Here is a 19,192-nt window from a genome sequence, read left to right as displayed (position 1 = left end):
TAGTCTTTCTCCTCCACAGGGTCACACAAGGCAGTGGGAGCTGAGACTTTCCAGTGTCCAATACTCACCTTTCACTAGGGAGGCACAGGTGTGGCATTTTCTGGGGACTGCCCCTCCACAGACAGCCCCACCACACCATCCTCCCCAGCAGGGTGTAGTTTTAGGTCACGCCCCAGAACCATGCTGGCCTACCTGCCCTGGTTTCTTTCCTCACTGGGCTCCTTGATGGTCTTCCTGGGCTGCTCATTCCTGGGAACTCTGTTCCAGCCTCCATTTCACAAACTAACTCTCAGCCACTGGCGCCATCTCTCTCTCACACCCCTTATAGGATACCTCCCATCAGGTGGATGACCTTCAGCCTCCCTCATTCCAGCCTGCTTGATGGCCAACCCCCTTTGCTGTCTCACTGGTAGTCTTTCCCTTGAGAGACCTTCACTCACTTGAGCCTGGCCCCACTTTCTGGCCAGTCAGGGAGTGAGGGCTCTCCGCTGCCCTGGCTTGCCCCTTGCAGTGGGTGTGCTTGCCTTTCAGCCACTTAGGCCCTGGCCCCAGCTTGGGCTTGTTGAGAGCCCTGGGCCAATCCACATGCAAGTGACCCTTTCACTTGATAAGGGTCCCCCCGAGCACCTCCATAAATCATTCATCTCACACCAGGCTTGCCTAGAGCCCCAGAGATCTTGTACCAAGCAGCCCTTTACTACACTGGGCTCATCTGAGCCTCTCCACAGACCCCTCCAGGGTCAGCTCTACTCCCTGGGTTTCCCCAGGCCTTTTCTCAGTAGCCCATGGTCTCAACAGTTCTAATCAGGGGCTTACCTAGTCCCTCTGTAGACCCACAAACTCTAAGCCCCTTTCCTAGGCTGGCCTGGCTCTTCCCTAGGTGCTTGTGTGCACTGCCGCTGTTATTTGGCTATCCTGGCCCCTTGCCCAGGCCCTTGTGTACACCACCTTTCTTTCTAGGCTGGACTCTCCACAGCTCTACGTCCACAGCCACTTCCTCAGTGCCTGGGACCCCTCCAGGTCCCTAGGAACCTCTTCCTTCCCCATAGTTCCTACCCTAACCTTCAGCTGTTATCTCTGGCGGGGTGAAGTTACTTCAGCAGCATCCCTGCAGCCACTGGCAGTTCTGCTCCGGTTCTGGTCTTATACCCTGGCTACCCAGCCCTCCACCAATCAGGCAGCCTCCTGAGTGCCATGTGACCAGCTGATTGGGTCTGCTCCCACCTGCAGGCTGGTCTGCAGCCTGTTGAAGCTCTTAAGGTGGCAGGCACCCAAAGGTGCACTGACACACACGTACTTACATTTTGGGTGAGATGATACACAGTCTTGCCCTACTTACATGATGTTTTTCATAGATTTCATAGACATGAGGGCTGGAAGGGACCTTGGAAGATCATCGAGTCCAGCCCCCTGCCCAAGGGACAGGAAGTCAGCTGGGGTCATAGGATCCCAGCAAGATAAGAATCTAAACTCCTCTTGAAGGTGTTCAGTGTAGGTGCTTGAACCACCTCTGATGGCAGGCTGTTCCAGACCTTGGGGGCTCGGACAGTAGAGAAATTCTTCCTTATATCCAGCCTGAAACGGTCTTGTAGTAGTTTATAATGGTTTGACCACGTCATCCCTTGGGGTGCTCTGGTGAACAAATGCTTCCCCAGTTTTGAAACTGGGCCCTAGTAATTAACCTTCTGCAAACTACTTAAGTTACCTTCAGTAGAAAGCTGGTAATCTTCATGTAGCGAAAAAAATGTAAACAGTTGATAAGGACAGTATCCCTTTAAATATTTAGTAGTTAATAAATGATCTAATGTCTGGCATGGTAGCATAGTGATTTATGGCACCTGGCTATAGCTCCAGAGGCATGAGGTTGAGCCATGATTTGGGCTTCTGCTAAAGGCTGCCCCCAGTCAAGCCAGCTGTATGTGATCCACCTTTGACTCCCAAGCTTCAGTGACCAAGTAGCCAGATGCGACATAGGGCAAGCAGCTTCTTTTGAATGGTGTTTGTTACAGAAACTGGTGCACTTTGATGATAACAACCCCATACATCATTAAGCTCATGTGGGTTCTTGGTGTTTTAGAGCACTAGGGACTCTTGTACACATGATAGGGGTTTAGTCCTCAGGGTTTAATTCTTTGTCCCCTAAACTGAAGCAGTGGGTTTTTATTTTTTTTCCGTCACCGTGTACACATGATTGCTCAGAAATCTCATAAAATGCTCAGTGCACTATTCATAGTGAATTACTGCAGGGGCGCCGCGTAGCAATCCACTGATCTCTTCATATTAAATTACAGCAGGAGATACCTGTAGCTCACAGCATGCTCCAAAAGTTGTGCTGTTTCATTAATTTAGGTAATTTAATTAAGTACCATTTCATTACTTCCAGTACTTTCCTAATTTTTCAACACATTTTTATACATATTAAAAAAAACCAAACAAATATTTAAAAGTTTTATTCTTATTTTATTGTTATTCTTTTAATTCCTATCTTTATTTTTATTCTTACCATATGTTGCATTTTACTATGTTACCAGGTAAACTTTATTTCATGTATAAATCTGCTTGGTTTTTTTTTATTTCACTTGAACCACCCATATGAACAGGGCGCTGACATTCTCCCTTTGCTTATATTACGTGCACAAAATTCTAGCATCCCCTGAATTTCATACATATTTCTTCCTGTGCATATTGAAGTGTTGTGGTGAGCTCCCTGCATTATCTCACAGGAGATGGGGGACTGGGGGTCTGAGCCGAGAGAGCCCCTGTGTGCAGCAGCCATGCGATAGCACTGGGCTGTGCTTGGGATGGCTGCTGGGTGGGAGGGAGGGGGAAAGGGTGTGGTGGGGTCTGAGCTGAGACAGCCCCTGTGGGCAGCGGCTACACAGCAGCGCTGAGCTGCCTTGGGATGGCCATTGGGAGGATGGCGGGAGGGTGCTGGGTAGTCCACCTGTTGGGTAGGTGGTGGCTGGGTTGGGGGGGACGGAGTCTACAGGAAACAAATGCCCAATCCCTTAAGATAGGGCAGGGAGGGCGAATGAGGGGAATGGTCTCCAGTGAGAGGTGAACAGAAAGGAGTGGCAAAACTTGAACAGTTGCAGAGCCTAGGTCTTGCATGGACAGTAAATTCCCAACTTTTCCTGCCAACAAGTGTGAGAAAATCCTTTCCCCCCAACACCACTCTGCACCTTTAAAACATCCTTTTTTCATAGATGTCATAGATTTCATAGACATTAGGGCTGGAAGGGACCTCAGAAGATCATCAGATCCAGGCCCCTGCCCAAGGGGCAGGAAGTCAGCTAGGGTCAAAGGAGTCCAGCAAGATAAATGTCCAAATGTTTCTTAAAAGTATCCAGAGTAGGTGCTTGCACCACCTTTGGGAGGAGTCTGTTCCAGGCCTTGGGGGCTCAGGCAGTAAAGAAGTTTTTCCATATGTCCAGCCTAAAACAATCTTGCAGGAGTTGGTGACAGTTGGACCTTGTCATCGCCTGGGGTGCTTTGGTAAATAGGTATTGTCCCAGATCCTGATGCACACCCCTGATGTACTTATAGGCTGTCACCGAGTCACCCCTGAGCCTGCGCTTCTTCAGGCTGAAGAGTCCCATGGCTCTCAGACTCTCTTCATAAGGCCTGCTCTCTTGCCCTCTTATCATGTGTGTGGCTGTCCTCTGGACTCTCAAGCTTCTCCACATCCTTCCTGAATTGTGGAGCCCAGAATTGGATGCAGTACTCCAGCTGCGGCCTTACCAAGGCTGAGTATAGCAGGAGGATAACATCCTGGGTCTTGCTCAAGATACGTTGGTAGATGCAACCAGAAATTCTCTTGCTTTGCCAGCTGCGGTATTGCAATGGTGGCTTATATTCATTTTATGGTCCATCATGACCTCCAAGTCTCTTTCAGTCATGGTATATGTCATGGATAAATCCCCTGGTCATAGAAGGAAATAAGATTGGTCAAGCAAGACCTACCCACAGCAAACCCATGCTGGCTGTCCCTCAGAACGTTGCCTTCTATTAGCTTGTTAAGAATGGTTTCTTTGATATTTTTTTTTCCAAAATCTTTCCAGGGTTTGAGGTAAACTGATTAGCCTGTAGTTTCCCAAGTCTTCTTTCCTCCCTTTCTCGAAGATGGGCACCACATTGGCCCTCTTCCAATCTTCAGGTATTTCGCCTGAGCGCCACGAGTTCTCAAATATCCTCGCTAGTGGCTGCACTAGGATGTCTGCCAGTTCCTTGAGCACTCTTGGGTGCAACCTATTGGGACCAGCTGATTTATGGGGGTCCAGTCTCTCAAGATACATGCCAGTGGTGGGCATATATTCATCTTCACCCCAGTGATCCACATCATGTTAGGCAGAATGGTCCCTTTGGGTTGGTGAAAAACCGACACAAAATAATCATTAAGCAGATTGGTTTTTTCCTGGGTGTCAGTAGTCAGCTGCCCCAGCTGGTTTAGCAGGGGTCCAATGCTGACCTTTTTTTTCTTTTGACTCCCCACATATCCAAAGAAGGACTTTTTGTTGTCCTTGATTTGTATAGCCAGATGGAGTTCAGTTGCAGCCTTGGCTTTTCTAGTTCACTCCCTGCAGGTGTGGACCAATGCAGTATACTCCTCCTTAGTGGTGTTTCCTGTCTTCCATCCATTATAAGCCTCTCTTTTTAGAGGTAGGAGGTCCATGAGTTCCATGTTAAGCCAAGGGGGTTGTTGAGCCTTTTGACCACCGTTCCTATGGGTGGGGATGGACTCCCCTTGTGCTTTTTGCCTGGCTGTTGTGCAGTTGTCCTCCTAAATCCATTAATTCACTTGCTGCTTTTATGTGAACCTGACAAGCGGAGTTCTGTGAACCCAGTCATGAGCCTAAAGGAGCAGGCCTGTGCGCAGAGGGGAAGGCATCAGGAGCGCCCTGAGGGGCGGCTCCTCCCCTCCACCCCTGCCACAAAGCAAAGGAAAACCTTTTCGGTTGGCTCTCCACCCCCCACTGTCACCGCAGACTAACTGCCCCCACTCCCCGAGAGCCAATGTACTTATGAGACAAAGCTTTGCAATGATTTTTTTTTTAAATGTATTTATAGAAACACTCAACTGTCACTGTTAACTACTGAAAGTTTTAGCATTCAGCACTGATCGAACAGGCGCACAGAGCAACCTCTCCATCTGCAGCAATCAGACTGTGTGCAGCCAGGCAGTTCTGCACAATAGCTCCCATACCAGTGTGTTTGCTTGCTGACCGAAGGCGGCACTGTGCCCTGTCTGGCCACTACCTCTCTCACTTCCTCAGACCAGGAGTCACTGAAAACCTTCCCCGTGGTCTCACAAGTATTGTGGAGCATGCAGGCTGCCACACTGAAAGTGGTTATGTTTTCTGGCTCCACCTTGAGCCTGTAGTTCAGTGACCTCCACCATGCTTTCAGGCACCCAAAGGTGCATTCAGCAGTCATCTGGCATTTGCTGAGGTGGTCGCTGAATATGCACTTTTGCCAGCCAATCTCTTGTCCTCCATATGGCTTCATGAGCGAGGGCAGGAGGGAGTAATCTGTATCCTCTATGATAAGCAGGGGCATGGCAACACCCTGAATCACTGCATTGGGGAGCCCAGGTGCATGTTATTCTTTCTCCATCATGCCAGGCAGCAGTGAATTTCAAAAGAAAGGTGGGTGCTGAGCAGAATACTGAATGACAGAACCCTGATTTTCCCCTAAGCCCCCAACAAAATAGACCCCCAGAAGCACAGCTGAGTAATTCATAGGTTGCTGGGGGGTGGAGGGGAGCGGGGGAATGGGGAATGTGTTTGAAGGGTCAGCAGCAATTCCTTTCAATCAGGCTGCATCACAAGCTGCCAGACAGTGTATTTCAGGTGTTTGTGGCAGCAAGCCATTAAGACCTATCATTCTGGACAATGGGGCATCTGGGGGACAATTTGGGGCAGGCTGTTTTCAGCCAGTGGTGGGCATATATTCAATGGTGTATTTCAATGATGTTCTGTTAGGAAAGGATTCTGTTCTGAGCGGAATCGCCTGAGAGCCGGTACTGAGACACAGTTAATGCCTGCACAGGTATGCATATGTGCCAAGTCAGACCTGACTGAAAAGGTTCCATATACATGTCTATATAAATGGGGCCGTGCAGCATGGATCCCTGCCGGTACCGCAGGGCTGGGGCCAGTTACAGCGGCTGCCAGAAGGAGCCCCCTGCCACCTGGGCTGCCTAGAAAAGCAGTCCAGCTGCGGAGCTGCCCCAGCTCCACTGCCTGCCCAGGGGGCGGCAGGACGCGCCGTGGGCGGGCAGTGCAGAGAGGGCTAGGTCGAGGCGGTGCCTGGGTTCTGGCTGATCTGCTCCAGGGGTGAGTCTGGAGCATGCAAGGGGGTGTGTTGGGGCTGTGCACTGCTGGCGGTGGTGAGGAGGCACCACAGGGTGCATGGGGCTCCCAGCTGCTGTGGGGCAGAGGCGGGGGCTGGACAGCTCAGGAGGGTGTGTGTGGGGAAGCTCCCGTGCACAACAACAACACCCTCCCCCACTCACAATCACACAGCCCACAAACACTGCACCCACCTACACCCTCCCCCATGCACATACCTGTGCACCTCTGGGGGGAGCCCCACACACTACTACACTCACCACACCACACACACATGCACCCGCACCCCCCCACGCACACCCTTAGCCACCCTCCCCTTCCACACAACCCACTTCCCCCCACAAACCCCATACCTGCCCACACATACTCACCCACCCACCCACATCCACACACACCTACAGTCCCCCACAAACCACAATACCCACCCACTGTAACCCCCCCACCCCTCTTCCACAATATACAAGAATAAGACTTCATTTTGCGCTATTATGCAATCACCTCTATATACAAAACAAAACACACAAATCAGGACAATTTTTTAAAATAAAATTAAAATATGCTATTGTCAATGTTTGATTTTTAGTATATAGGTTTGGTTTTTTTTGTTACAAGTTGGCATATATGCCCTTCCCAAAAGGAGTATTTCTGGATGCAAAGGGAGAGACTTGGGATGGCAAAGGTCAGGGGTTGGGGGCAGAACTTCCAGTCCCAGTATGGTGACCAGGGGTGGGGCAGCTGTCAAGGGGCAGGGCTACCCTTGCAGCCCTCAACAGCTCATGAAAACTTGTTAAGTGGCCCTCCAGCCAAGATAATTCTCCACCCCTGCTGTAAACTGATGGATCTGTCTCATCCTCTAGTGCAGCCACTGCTCTCAGTCCCTGAGGGCATTCATGATCCTGTCCTTGTGTGCATCGGCTGCAGCCTGCCTCAGTAGCCTGTGCGCCCTTGGCAGCAGCATTGGAAGCAGTGCTGAAAATCAAGAAATGCAGGTAATAGAATGAATTAAGGACACTTGATGCTCTAAAAAGACGCAGTCAGTGAATCTTGCAAGCGGATAAGAAACCAGTGGCTCAAACTGACTGAAAAAGGGTGTCTTGCCCGCAGGTGGTAGCAAGCCCTGAGTAGGTGCAAACAAGTGTGATCCCACTGGAAAACACTGGCTACAAACAAGTCCTCCTCCCTCCCCGCAACCTCACAGTACAGCTCAATCGCAGCTGTCAGCTCAGGTGCCAGGTGTCCATACAGTTCCCTAGGCCGTCCCATACCGGCTGTGGTGATGGAGCTCCTTGGTCTATCCTTCTCAGAGGAAGTGGCAGGTGATATGAGTGGGATCCTGCTGCTATCATCTCCACTGGATCCCCTGCGACTTGTAGTGGTAGTTTTGGCAGGTGAGGACGCCCCGGAAGCCTCTGTCCCTGTGTGTTCACAGTGATTCACTACCTCCATTAGTGGGTAGAAGTATCTGTAGTGGGCCACATCATGCAGTCATGTGCCCTGCTGCTGTGCTCTGGTGACATCCTTGTGGAAGGCAGATCGCCGCATCTTTGCCTTGACCTGGCACTGGAGTGGGGTCCTGTTGTGCCCCTGCTCTGTCATTCTCCTTGCAACATCTAGGTAGACTTACCAGTTGGCCTGTGGGTTGCAGATGAACTGATGCATGACCCCTGCGCCAGGCTCTTTGTTTCTCTGAAGGTCCAGTTGGACCTAGACCTATGTGCCTCCGTCTGCTCTATTCTCCCTTGGATGTCAGACATCTCATATCAATTAGGGGTACCCTGAGGGGAGCTGTGTGCTTACTTTATAGGTCTTGAGGTGACCTGGCCAAGGGAAGTTCACCCCTTTCTCACCCTGTCGTGTCTGGGCAAAGTTTGGACAGCAGACAAGCTCTGCAACTTTTGGTGCCAGTGAGGTGTTCACCTGCGACATGCTGGTACCAGGCAGGGTCAAGCCAGGGATGGGGGCGCACAGCAAAAATCCTGCTATACGTAAAGCAGGAGCCCTTAAGGTTCATGACTGGGGTCACAGTACTCCACTTGTCGGGTTCCCATAAAAGTGGCAAGTGAATTAATGGCATTAGGGGGACAAGTGCTCCACGGCCAGCTGAAAGGGGTGGTTTTTAGAGGTGCAGGGTGGGTTGGCATAGGAGTTATTCATGGTGTAACTCCTGTGGTGAGAAAAGTCTGGGGAGTTTGGGTATCTGTGCAAGACCTTTTGCAAGTTTCTCTGCCAGTCAAGTGGCAGATTTTGGTACCAGACAGGGTCAAGCCAGGGATGGAGGGATGTGTCTGCACCCATGGCAAAAAGTGTATCTTAATGGGCCTGCTTGTTCTGCACATGTTTTAACCAAGCTAAGTCCTTTAGCCCCCTGTATGCCATGGCACAGTATTAGGCTGCCCAGTGAGTGATGTGTGAAGACACCTCTCCCAGCAGGACATAATCTGAAATGCTGAGCGTTTGAGAAGTGGCTGGTGAGGGAGTTAATGGTGACAGAGCTCACCTGCTATTCATAAAGCGGGAGCATTTAAGGCTCGTGATTGGGGTTACAGAACTCTGCTTGTCAGGTTCACGTAAAAGTGGCAAGCAAATTAATGGCATTAGGGGGACAATTGCACTGCAGCCAGCCAAAAAGCAATGGTAGTTAGAGGTGCAGGGTGGGTTTGCACAGGAGTTACTCATGGTGGTTGGCAGGAAAAGTCTGAGGATTTTTGCTGTGGATTTTTTAGCCCTAAAGACACCAGCATGCAGCTTACTGCTGGGACGTAGCACTTCCCTCCTGCATGGTCTGCAGACTCCTGGCCCAGATTGCATGCACAAGCCAAGTTCAAAGCCCCTTCTTTCTCCTCCGACTCCTCCTACCTTTTCTTCCCATGAGCTGGGCCCAGCTGTGGTCCCTCTCTGCACTGGCAGGACCTGCTCTTTGAGCCAGGTGCCAGGGTCTGTACAGAGGTAGATGCTCCCTGGGGTTACCCCTGAAATCCATCAAGTGCTCAGTGGAAAAAGGGCAGGCACTGAGCTGAATGGATGAACCAGGAGCCCCAAGAGTGAGCAGTCACCCCTCCTGCCCGAGCGCATTCCCCACACCAGTGCCCCCCCCAGCAGCTGCCACCCACAAGACATGCCCCATGTCTCACTAAAGTACTGCTAAGCATATCCAGACTGAAAAAACAGAAATTTACAAAAATAAAACTTTAGTTCAACTATAAATTAATACAGATGCAACAAAACAGAGAACACATAAAACTGTCAAAGCCCACTCTGCTACTCCACAAGTACAAAGCAATAAATAAAAACAACATTGTAAAAAGGCTCCTTGAAAGTCCTCTCCCTCTCAAAACCAGATTTTTTCGTTTGCTGTACCTTGAGTCTCAGCAGAGAAGGGGCATCTCTTTTCTGATGGCTGGATTGTGGAGGAATCACTGCTTGACTCAGGATACAAACAATGATTGTGCTGCAGGGGAAGAAAAAATGTGGGGGAGGTTGCCCCATATTCCCAAACTCACTTTCCTCCCCTCCCCTTACAGGCTATGAAATCTCCCATGGGAGATTTCTCCAAGTCTTCTCTGGGCATACCAATGCACTCGGGTGTGGCTGAATATTCAGGGGTTTGGGTCACTGCATTGGCAGTCCTCAGGTGAGGCATAGCTGGAGGGCAATTGGAAGAGAGTTGGCAGTTAGCCCGCATTACCTACCCTAGCGGGTCAGGAGTCTGGGGCACTGGGTTGGGACTGGCCATCGACCTTTACAATGGGTGCTAGTACACAAAAGGTTGAGAACCGCTGCACTAGAGGCCTCCCAAATGACTGAAAGTGATGCTGCACAATTACTATATGCTAGAGTCTCCACCCTGATGATTTGGCAACCTTCTGGCTTCAATTAGTGTCACCTAGCAGTGTAAGAATGTGCCAAGGTACCTGGGGCGGCTGCTATACACAGGGGCAGCAGCAACTTCCAGGTGTAGCTGCTGCTACAATAGCATAGCAGCAGCAATAGCTTTGTTTTTTGTGCCTCACCCGCTCCTGTGCCTATCAGTGCCCAGGGTACTTGATCCTGTTGCCCTGCCCTAGTTATGCTGCCAGGTGGCACCCCGATCAGCTCCTTGGGTGTGGTAAATGCCTGGTGCAGTATCTCTTGGAAGAGGTTTTAGCCTGCAGAGAGAGATTTCTGGCAATTTCTGCTGCATGACTCCTTAGACAAGCTCAAGTTGTTTGTCTTCCCTGTCCAGGGAGTGTGTCAAAAAATCCCTCTGTTGGGATTCCAAAGATTTTGACACCATATGCCAGCATCTGAGTTGTTTCAATTTTTTGGACGTTTTTTAATCCGGGTGGGGAGAACTTTATTCACCACCTAATGTCAAAATAGCTGCAGTGTTAAATATTTACAGATGTTATTTTAAAATAATTAAAAAGCTGAATGCTATGGCCTTGTCCACATTTTTGAGCTCCCATCAAGTTAAAATGGCATTTAGAATAAGTAATGTGCTTAGTCTTGTGAAATGCATCAGACTTCTAGAGCTTTGCATTTTTCTGTTGGTTTTTAAACTGTGCATATGACAGACCCATCCATCAGACCCAATTGACCTGTTGTCTGTTTGTTTGCTTTAGTTTTATCCTGGCTGAAGATGGGGGCTCCATTTTTCTGGGTATTGTGGACATGCTGAGAGACATTGTAAGCTCTTTGTGACAATCTAAAATGAGGCAGACAATGGGCACCCAGTGTCACACTTTGCTTCAGTGACAGTGTGTTACAGGACTTGCTTCTGGTTCCTAAATTTCCTGAATCCTAGTAAATCACTCCCTATTCTAGAGCCCATTATTGGTACTGAATTATTGAATTCCTGGAGTTGTTTGTATCTTTGTATCACATTTGGTTCCAGTTAAAAGGTCTGTATTGCTTCAGGTTTTACGGTGCTTTTGGAGAAGTGCTCGAGTATATTTGGCTGTCTGCGTTCTGTCTCTTTATATCAGACATGTATAGTGCCTACTACCATTGCATGGGAGAGGGTGCAAAGGTGGAAAATGAGATGAGAGCTGGATCAAGCCCTTACATGAACTTTGATTGCTTCAGCTGTATAGACAGGATGTCAGGAACACATCACAGAAAAAGCAATGGGTCTCAGCCTTGCAGTCCAGTATAGATGCTTGGCAGTCTTACAGATTTCTCTGATGTATCCAGGGCAGGAAAAATGTAGCACAGATGAAGGCAAAGTCCACAGGAAAAGGAAATAGTGTCAAATGAGCTGTAGTTAAAGCACCACCCCACCACCACCATTTTGAAGCATGGGGACACCGATACATGAGATACAGAGCCTGGCTGGGGCACACTAATTAGCACACTTCAGCAGACTCAACTAATCAAGTCTGTTCTGATGCACTGTAATTACAGCACGTCGGAGCAGCCTCCCTGCAAATGTACAGGCACCCTTTATGCCCAGTTCTCTCTGCTTTATGAGCCTTTCTTAATTCGTCTTTACCACTCAGAGCTAGAAAGTCTTCAAACAGGAAGTCTTTAAGCTCTTTGCAGGAGCCTAGGGTGGCATGGGTGCTAAGGCACACAATGGACAACTCAGAGGTCACTAGTAACAAAGCCAAAGCAGAAGCACTCGCAGCATGGCCTGTCAGATTCCAGCGCATCTGCTAAATACTTTGTTGCAAGGACACAAAAAAGGAAGGAAAATTTGACTGTGGGCACTTTAATTAGAGCAGTTCTTGGAGCTGCTCTAATTAAAGTGGCTGTCCCCCACTAACCCCTGGAGCATGTGTAAAACACCAGAAAGTTTGTTCTGCTGAAGGATTGTAAAATGGTGGGTTACACACATAGGGAAGTTTGGTTTTGGAATCGCTGGGTCAGGTTGTATGGTCTCTGCGATGACATAATCTTGGTGGTCCCTTCAGGTTTTAAAGTCCTAGTCCTGATGGAATCCACACACAAAGTGGAGCAGGGAGCATTCGTCTAGTGTTATAAAACTTGGATCTTCAGTTTGAGAAAATGCTGCCATTGGGTTCTGATCCTGCCCTAACTGTGTTTTCATCTACTGGATTTTTTTAAACTACTAAACTGCTGGATGGAAGAATTCATACTCATGAGGACTTGACTTCATGCAGGCGAGAATATAAAATGTAAATACCTTGAACGTTAATTTTCCCCCCTTTGCTTTAGTATTGGTAAGATTCAGTAAAGGGAAGTCTGAATCACTGAAAGCATGATTATTCGGCCCAAAACATATTTTCTCTCTCAGGAGCCGTTCTTATTAAAACGCTGAAGCGTCTCATGTGTTCAGCATCTCACTTTTCAAAATGGCAGCGGGGGTGCTTTAACTAAAGTTCATACCCCTACCGCCATTTTGAAATGCAGGCTGCTGAATACACGAGACGCTGCAGCACGCTCGAGCGTTCTGCTTTGTTGATTAGATTAATCGAGTCTGCTCAGACACGTGCTAATCGAAGGGGTCGGAGAAGGTGTAAACGTGCCCCGTGAGGTTACTAATTATGTGTACTGCATGCGTTCCCTTCAAGGCTCCTGCAGATCCCTTCCAGGATCCCCAGATTCTGTTCTCTCCTTCTGCCCAGCCCAAAACTGTTGGCTGACCACTCTTTCTGTTCCCTGTGAACAATAAAGCTTTGTCTCCCTCTAGTGATTAGATCCATTCGTGGAAATTTAAGTCTATTCCTACTTCTGAGCTAAAAGACCCAGGAACCAGATTCTCCATGGTATTAGATTTGTAATTCCTGTTGACTTCTATGGGAGTTGGACCGCCCAGATGCCTTGAAAAGCACCTGTTTAGAAGCATCCCTGCTTTCAGCTTGTTTAGAAATAGCACAAAAAAGACTTGCCAACTGACACACCAGTGCTTCCACTTCCTGGTTGAAGGAAAATGTTTATCTAGCATTTGTTCAGGTTTGGTTGTTTTGTGGGGAGTGTGATTGTCAGCTAGTTTCACAGAGAAATCTCTCCGCTGCAGAAGTGCACGTGGTCTGAGTGCTTCAGCTATTTGCCTTTTTTGCGTGTTTTGTTTAGTAGGAGCATTGGCACTTACCGCAATGGCTTCTCAGTATGAGCCATTGAATGGTGGCTTCAAAGGGTCCATAACAAATTCTGCCTCTTGACTGAGGAAGGGGGACTTGGCTGTCAAGCCTCTGAGCCTTATGGACATGGAGACGAGCCCAAAGATAAAGATCAACCAAATATTTCCCATCCTTTTAAAGAAGTGTGGAGTACAGAGCAGCCACCCAGCAAATGCTTAAATTGCTTTGTAGCATGTGTGGAGTGCATAGCTCGGATGTATGGCAGGACTTCTGATCACCTTGGGGTCCATTTGGATCTGTTCTGGCTTAATGATTGCTGCTGTTTGGCCTTTGTGGCACATCTTGGCTGTCTTGGTCCATTCTCAACAGTTGACATCAATCAAGCAATTGGTATTCATTGGATTGGATTCATACTATGTTAGGCCATTGAACAGAAAAGTTAAAGTCTGAGTAGGCAGTAAATTTGAGTTATTAATGGAAGAGTTAAGCCATTCTTCCAGCCCTGGGCGAGGGACGGCAGACTGTGTGTGTGTGAGCATGCGCACATTTGGGGAAAGAGGAGCAGACAGAAGCTTGTATTCCTCCTGCATGTGCCATGGGGGGTGTGTGTGTGTGTGTGTGTGTGTGTGTGTGTGTGTGTGTGTGTGTGTGTTTTTTCTGGGTACAAAAAGCTTCACCTTCCAGTGCTGTCAATCCCACAGATTTCATCAGTGCCACATTCACTTAAAAATTGGCAGCATGTGGGTGGGTTTTTATTTCTGAGCCTGATTATGGTTAACATTGTGCATTGTTATGGAAGTGCTAAGTAAAAATAATGTTCCTGAACTTAAGCTCTCTGTTTGTTTTAATGACTCTATGCAGGCCAATTGGAGATGAAACAACCCCCCCCATTGGTGCGTTTGCTCTACATACTACGTCTGCAGGAGTCATTTCCAGTGCTTGTCTAGTTCAGAGCTTTCTTGATACTATACTCATTCTCTCCTTTCCGTGAGGGGTGGGAAGAGGCTTACGGTGTCTTCAGGAGATGCTTACTGCCAGAAGTGGCAGCATTCAGTAGTGACATGGGCCTCTTCCAACCTCATTTGGCATATGAAATAATGGCACATCTATAAGTTGAGTTTTTTTAATGAAATCTTTTAGTGGTGATAAGTAGGGGGTAGGTGATGGGTGGGCGGGGCAGGCAGGAACACCGGTGACCCCTCTGCAAGTGCCAGCCAATTGCTGCACTTGCTGCAGCCACTTTGAGTGGATATGGTTGCTTCTGGGAGCGGCTGCAGTGATCGGCCAGCGCTTGCTCCCAGCATTTGGCCGTCGCAGGATAGCCTGGGGGACCCCCCCCAGACTGCAGGATCGCCTGAGGGGGATCCCCTCGGGACCACAGGATCACCAGTCTTCCTTTTCTTACATGCTCTATTAAATATACTAGATTTACTTGAATACAAGGCAAAGCTTTTTCCCCCAGTTGGGTAGGGTGGGGAAAGCCTCTCATATTATATCTGCATACAAGGAAACCTCATTTAGTACACTGTCTATCATTAAACTGCTGCCAAAAGCAGCATATGCTTAGTAATGTAAATCACCTATGAAATTGATTAAATCCAGCCAATATTGAGCATGACTATAAAACACATGGCACATACTGGGTAAACACATTGATGGTAATCTTTTTTGTGTGCCCTCTAAAACTCCCCATCCCAGTAAGTGAAATCTGAAGTTTTTCAGTTTGAGAAGGCAGTCAGGCTGGTGAAATGATTCACCTGCAACTCCAAAATCTCAAACAGTACCTTTTCCAGGAAATCATATCATTGTTGATATTGTCTGGCTCCTGCTACTGTTTAAAGTTGCCTTTAACCTCAGCCTCTGCTCCTCTCTAGCTTCTCTTGGTGGCTCTTTTTTGTTTTCCCACCATGCCACTCCTGGTGGGCTGGCTTGCTATTGTGCTCCCACCATCCTCTGCTTCTTGCCTGACCTACCTTCTCCTGCTGCTCCCACTCTCCTCTGCTCCTTTCTTCCTTCTGGGATTGTCACTCTCATCATTGCTGCCTCTGCTGTTGCTCCCACTGTCACTTCCTTTCTTTTCCACCTTCATCCTCTCTCCATTTGTCTCCAGATCTTCATTTCCACTTTTCAACTCTTTTTTTCACCTCATGCTTACTTGCCACCACTGACATTGTTCTGAGCTTTGGGTCTTCTTCCTCCATTCCTTACACCCCGAGGCTCTGTTGATTCCTTTCTTTGCCTCAAGGCATAGATCAGGCTTTCAATAGTGATGGGAACTTACTACAAGGATAGGTTAGTGCAGCCTATCTGAATAAGATAGTGCCCATTGTGCACAGTCAACCTTAGTGCCTACTCTTTTCAAGTCATGGTGAGCCACTACCGGGTGATAAGAATACCCAGTTCCAGTCATGAGTGGGGGATAATTAGCACATGCATCCTTTGTGGGGGAATGTCTGAAGTACATACATATACTGTGTTGTGGGGTCACCATGGCTTGAAACTCTTGACTCTGCTGGGGTCCTACCCAGTGAACTATGTGGTAAATCATGATCCTTTTGTCTTTGGATTAATAATGTGTATAGTTTGTGCTATGTAAAAGTAGGTACAAAAGTGGTGTTTAAAAGTGTATTTATGTAGCACCTGTTGGGCTAAAAATTGAAGCAGTTAAAAAGCAAAAAAGTAAATGGCATTAATTCTGGATGAACTGCTATATTCAAATTACTACAGGTAAGTTTAGTTCAAGGTCAGTGTTTTTAAATTTATCCTTCACTTCCATGTGCAGGGGGAAGTAGTTGGGGGGGAGACAGAGGGCAAGGGGGTTGTCTGACCCCCAGATTTATTTCCCCTGCTGTAGAAGTACAAGAAGGACAAATTCAAGAGAAGCTTCCAATAATTAGATTCTATACCTGGAAAACTATAACAAATTTATAAATTTTCTATATATAGGATCTAATTACTAGGGGGTCGTCTTATATTTGAGTAAATATGGTACTATCAAATAGTGCTAGTGGCTTGAGGAGGATACACAGGGTTGTTAAATCCAGTGAAGTGGTGTCCTTCTAATGCTTAGGGCTGCCTAGAGCCAAAAGCACCATCTCATCTTTTAACAGGATGCATAGATTCATAGATGTAGGGTCAGAAGGGACCTTGTAGAACTTCTAGTCCGACCCCCTGCCCTGGGCAGGAGAGAAAACTGGGCTCAAGTGACCCCAACTAGGGAAACGTTCAAGCCTTCTCTTAAAGACCCCCAAGGTAGAAGCGAGCACCACTCCCCTTGGAAGTTGGTTCCAGATCCTAGCCACCCTGAAGTAGTTCCTTCTAATGTCTAGTCTAAACCTACTCTCTAACAACTTATGGCCGTCATTTCTTGTTACTCTGGGAGGCGCTTGGGGGAACAAGGTCTCTCCCAATCCCCGCTGCTTCCCCCTAGTAAGTTTATAGATGGCTACCAGGTCCCCCCTCAGCCTTCTCTTGTGAAGGATGAACAGGTTCAGGTTCTGTAGCCTCTCCTCGTAGGGTCTGCCCTGCTGTCCCCAGATCATGTGAGTGGCCCTCCTTTGGACCCTCTCAATGCTGTCCACATCCCTCCTGAAGTGCAACACCCAGAACTAGATGCAATACTCCAGCTGCGGCCTGACCAGCGTTGCATAAAGAGGAAGGATCACCTCCTTGGCCCTGCTTGTGATGCATCTGCGGATGCACAGCAAGGTACGGTTAGCCCTACTGACCGTGTCCTCGCATTGTTGGCCCATGTTCATCTTGGAGTCAATAATGACTCCAAGATCTCTTTCTGCCACCGTGCTTTTGAGAAAGGAGTTCCCCAGCCTATAGGTGTGCTGCTGGTTCCTACTACCTAAGTGCAGCACCCTGCACTTGTCAGTATTGAATCCCATCCTATTTTCATTTGCCCACCCCTGTAACCTGTCCAGGTCCCACTGTAATCTGTCCTTCCCTTCTAGCATTACCACCTCACCCCAAATCTTGGTGTCTGTGAATTTAAACAGGGTGCTTCAAGTCACTAATAAAGAAATTGAACAGTACGGGCCCAAGGACTGAGCCCTGGGGGACTCCACTGCCCACTTCCCTCGAGGTCGAATATGACCCGTTCACCACCACTCTCTGATACGACCCCTCAGCCAATTTGCAATCCATCTGTCTGTGTAGGCATCAATGCCACAGTCACCTAGCTTTTTAATGAGAATGGGGTGAGAGACAGTGTCAGAGGCCTTCCTGAAGTCCAGAAAGACTACATCCACTGTGACACCTGCATCCAATGATTTTGCGACCTGATCATAGAAGGCAATCAGGTTGGTCTGACAGGACCTGCCCCTAATGAAACCATAATGGTTGCCCTTGAGCATCATCCCTGCTGCTGGCCCATCACAGATGTGCTCCTTGATAATCTTCTCAAAGAGTCTCCCCAGGACTGAAATAAGACTAATGGGCCTATAGTTGCCCGGGTCCTCCCTCCTCCCTTTTTTAAAGATGGAGACCACATTGGCCGTCTTCCAGTCATCTGGCACCTGGCCAGAGCACCATAAGTGCTTGTAAAGCCGTGCCAGGAGCCCCATGATAACCCCTACCAATTCCTTCAACACCCTGGGGTGGAGAGCATCTGGACTGCTGATTTGAACACATCCAGCCCCTCCAGAAGTTCCCTAGCTCGGTCTTCCTTGACCCTAGGCCTGGCAGAGTTTCTCCTGAGTCCGTCCTGAATCTCTGTAGGGGGGATGCCTTTTTTTCCATTTAAGTTGTTGATTTTTATAATCCCATAAATTGGATGCTGATTCTAAACTGGAAATGGATATTTGAATACAGATATGAATGTGGGTATGGGGAAGAAGGCTGGACTTTGGATCCTTGGATGTAAAGCTGTGCATACAACTTTGGCTCTGAGTTCAAATGCTTCTTCCTTGTCTTTTTATTCAAATCAAACAACCTGTGGAGACCACAAGATTCACTTCATATGATTTTGCTCAGTGATGTAGTGAGCAAGGTAAGGAGGAATTTATTAGTAAGGTTGTCACTTTGAGAGATGAAGGTATATTTTGCACTACTGAGGTCTAAAAAAGTAACAATAAATGAAATTAATTTAGACTGGAGGGAAGTTTGCTGCCAGGTTTCCACAGAGGACAGGTGGGGAAGACGTTAGATCATCCATTGTGTTTGCTAAAGTCCAGCCTCCTATTTATTTATTTTTTACTAAATTTTCTTATTAGTCAAACAAAGTTGTTGACAGCACCAGTTATTTTCTTACATTGGTAATGAAAAGGGCGTGAGGTGTTGTAAGATAAGAGACTAAAGCACATGAGGCTCTGTGTTCAGAAAATCTGAACAGGATTCCATAGCAAAGATTTCTGTGTCTTGGGTTGAGGCAAATGGAAATTATGCCGCATGTTCATTAGGGATTTCTTTAGAATTATGGCTTCCAGTAAACTTGAGCAATGCAGTCAGCACAATAGCACCTTGTTTTTATGTTAACTAATTCAAATTGTGTGCCAAAGATTGGCATGCTAAAAACTGGGAAGATTGTATTAGCATTGCACAGAACCAGACTGAGCTAACTAGTGCAGAATAACTATTCCCAGCTATTCCATTGTGTTGTATGAGCACATTTTGTTAACAAGGTATAGCTCAGATCACTGGCTCTTTTCCTTAAATCGTTCAGCTACTGAGACTGAACTGATAGAGGCAACAAATTTGCATGTGTGTCTGGGTTTCCCCTCTGAACTGGCCTCTTCATTGACCTGGAGACTATTGTCATTTCAAAAGATTACAGTCTGTCTCTGTGGTTTTGATGTGGGAGATTATTCATGTTTT

The 19,192-nt window shown here is 47.7% G+C and overlaps 1 protein-coding gene across 6 annotated transcripts in view; it reads left to right on the top strand.

Moving 5' to 3' along the window:
• The window catches only part of COL26A1 (collagen type XXVI alpha 1 chain), a 314,212-nt gene that overhangs the window by 72,371 nt on the left and 222,649 nt on the right, over window positions 1–19,192 (top strand). The window lies entirely within an intron of this gene.

This window comes from Crocodylus siamensis, chromosome 13 (genome assembly GCF_052110815.1).
Source record: "Crocodylus siamensis isolate JL-2025a chromosome 13, ASM5211081v1, whole genome shotgun sequence".
Taxonomy (NCBI): Eukaryota; Metazoa; Chordata; order Crocodylia; family Crocodylidae; genus Crocodylus; species Crocodylus siamensis.
This window is presented reverse-complemented; position numbering and strand designations above follow the sequence as displayed.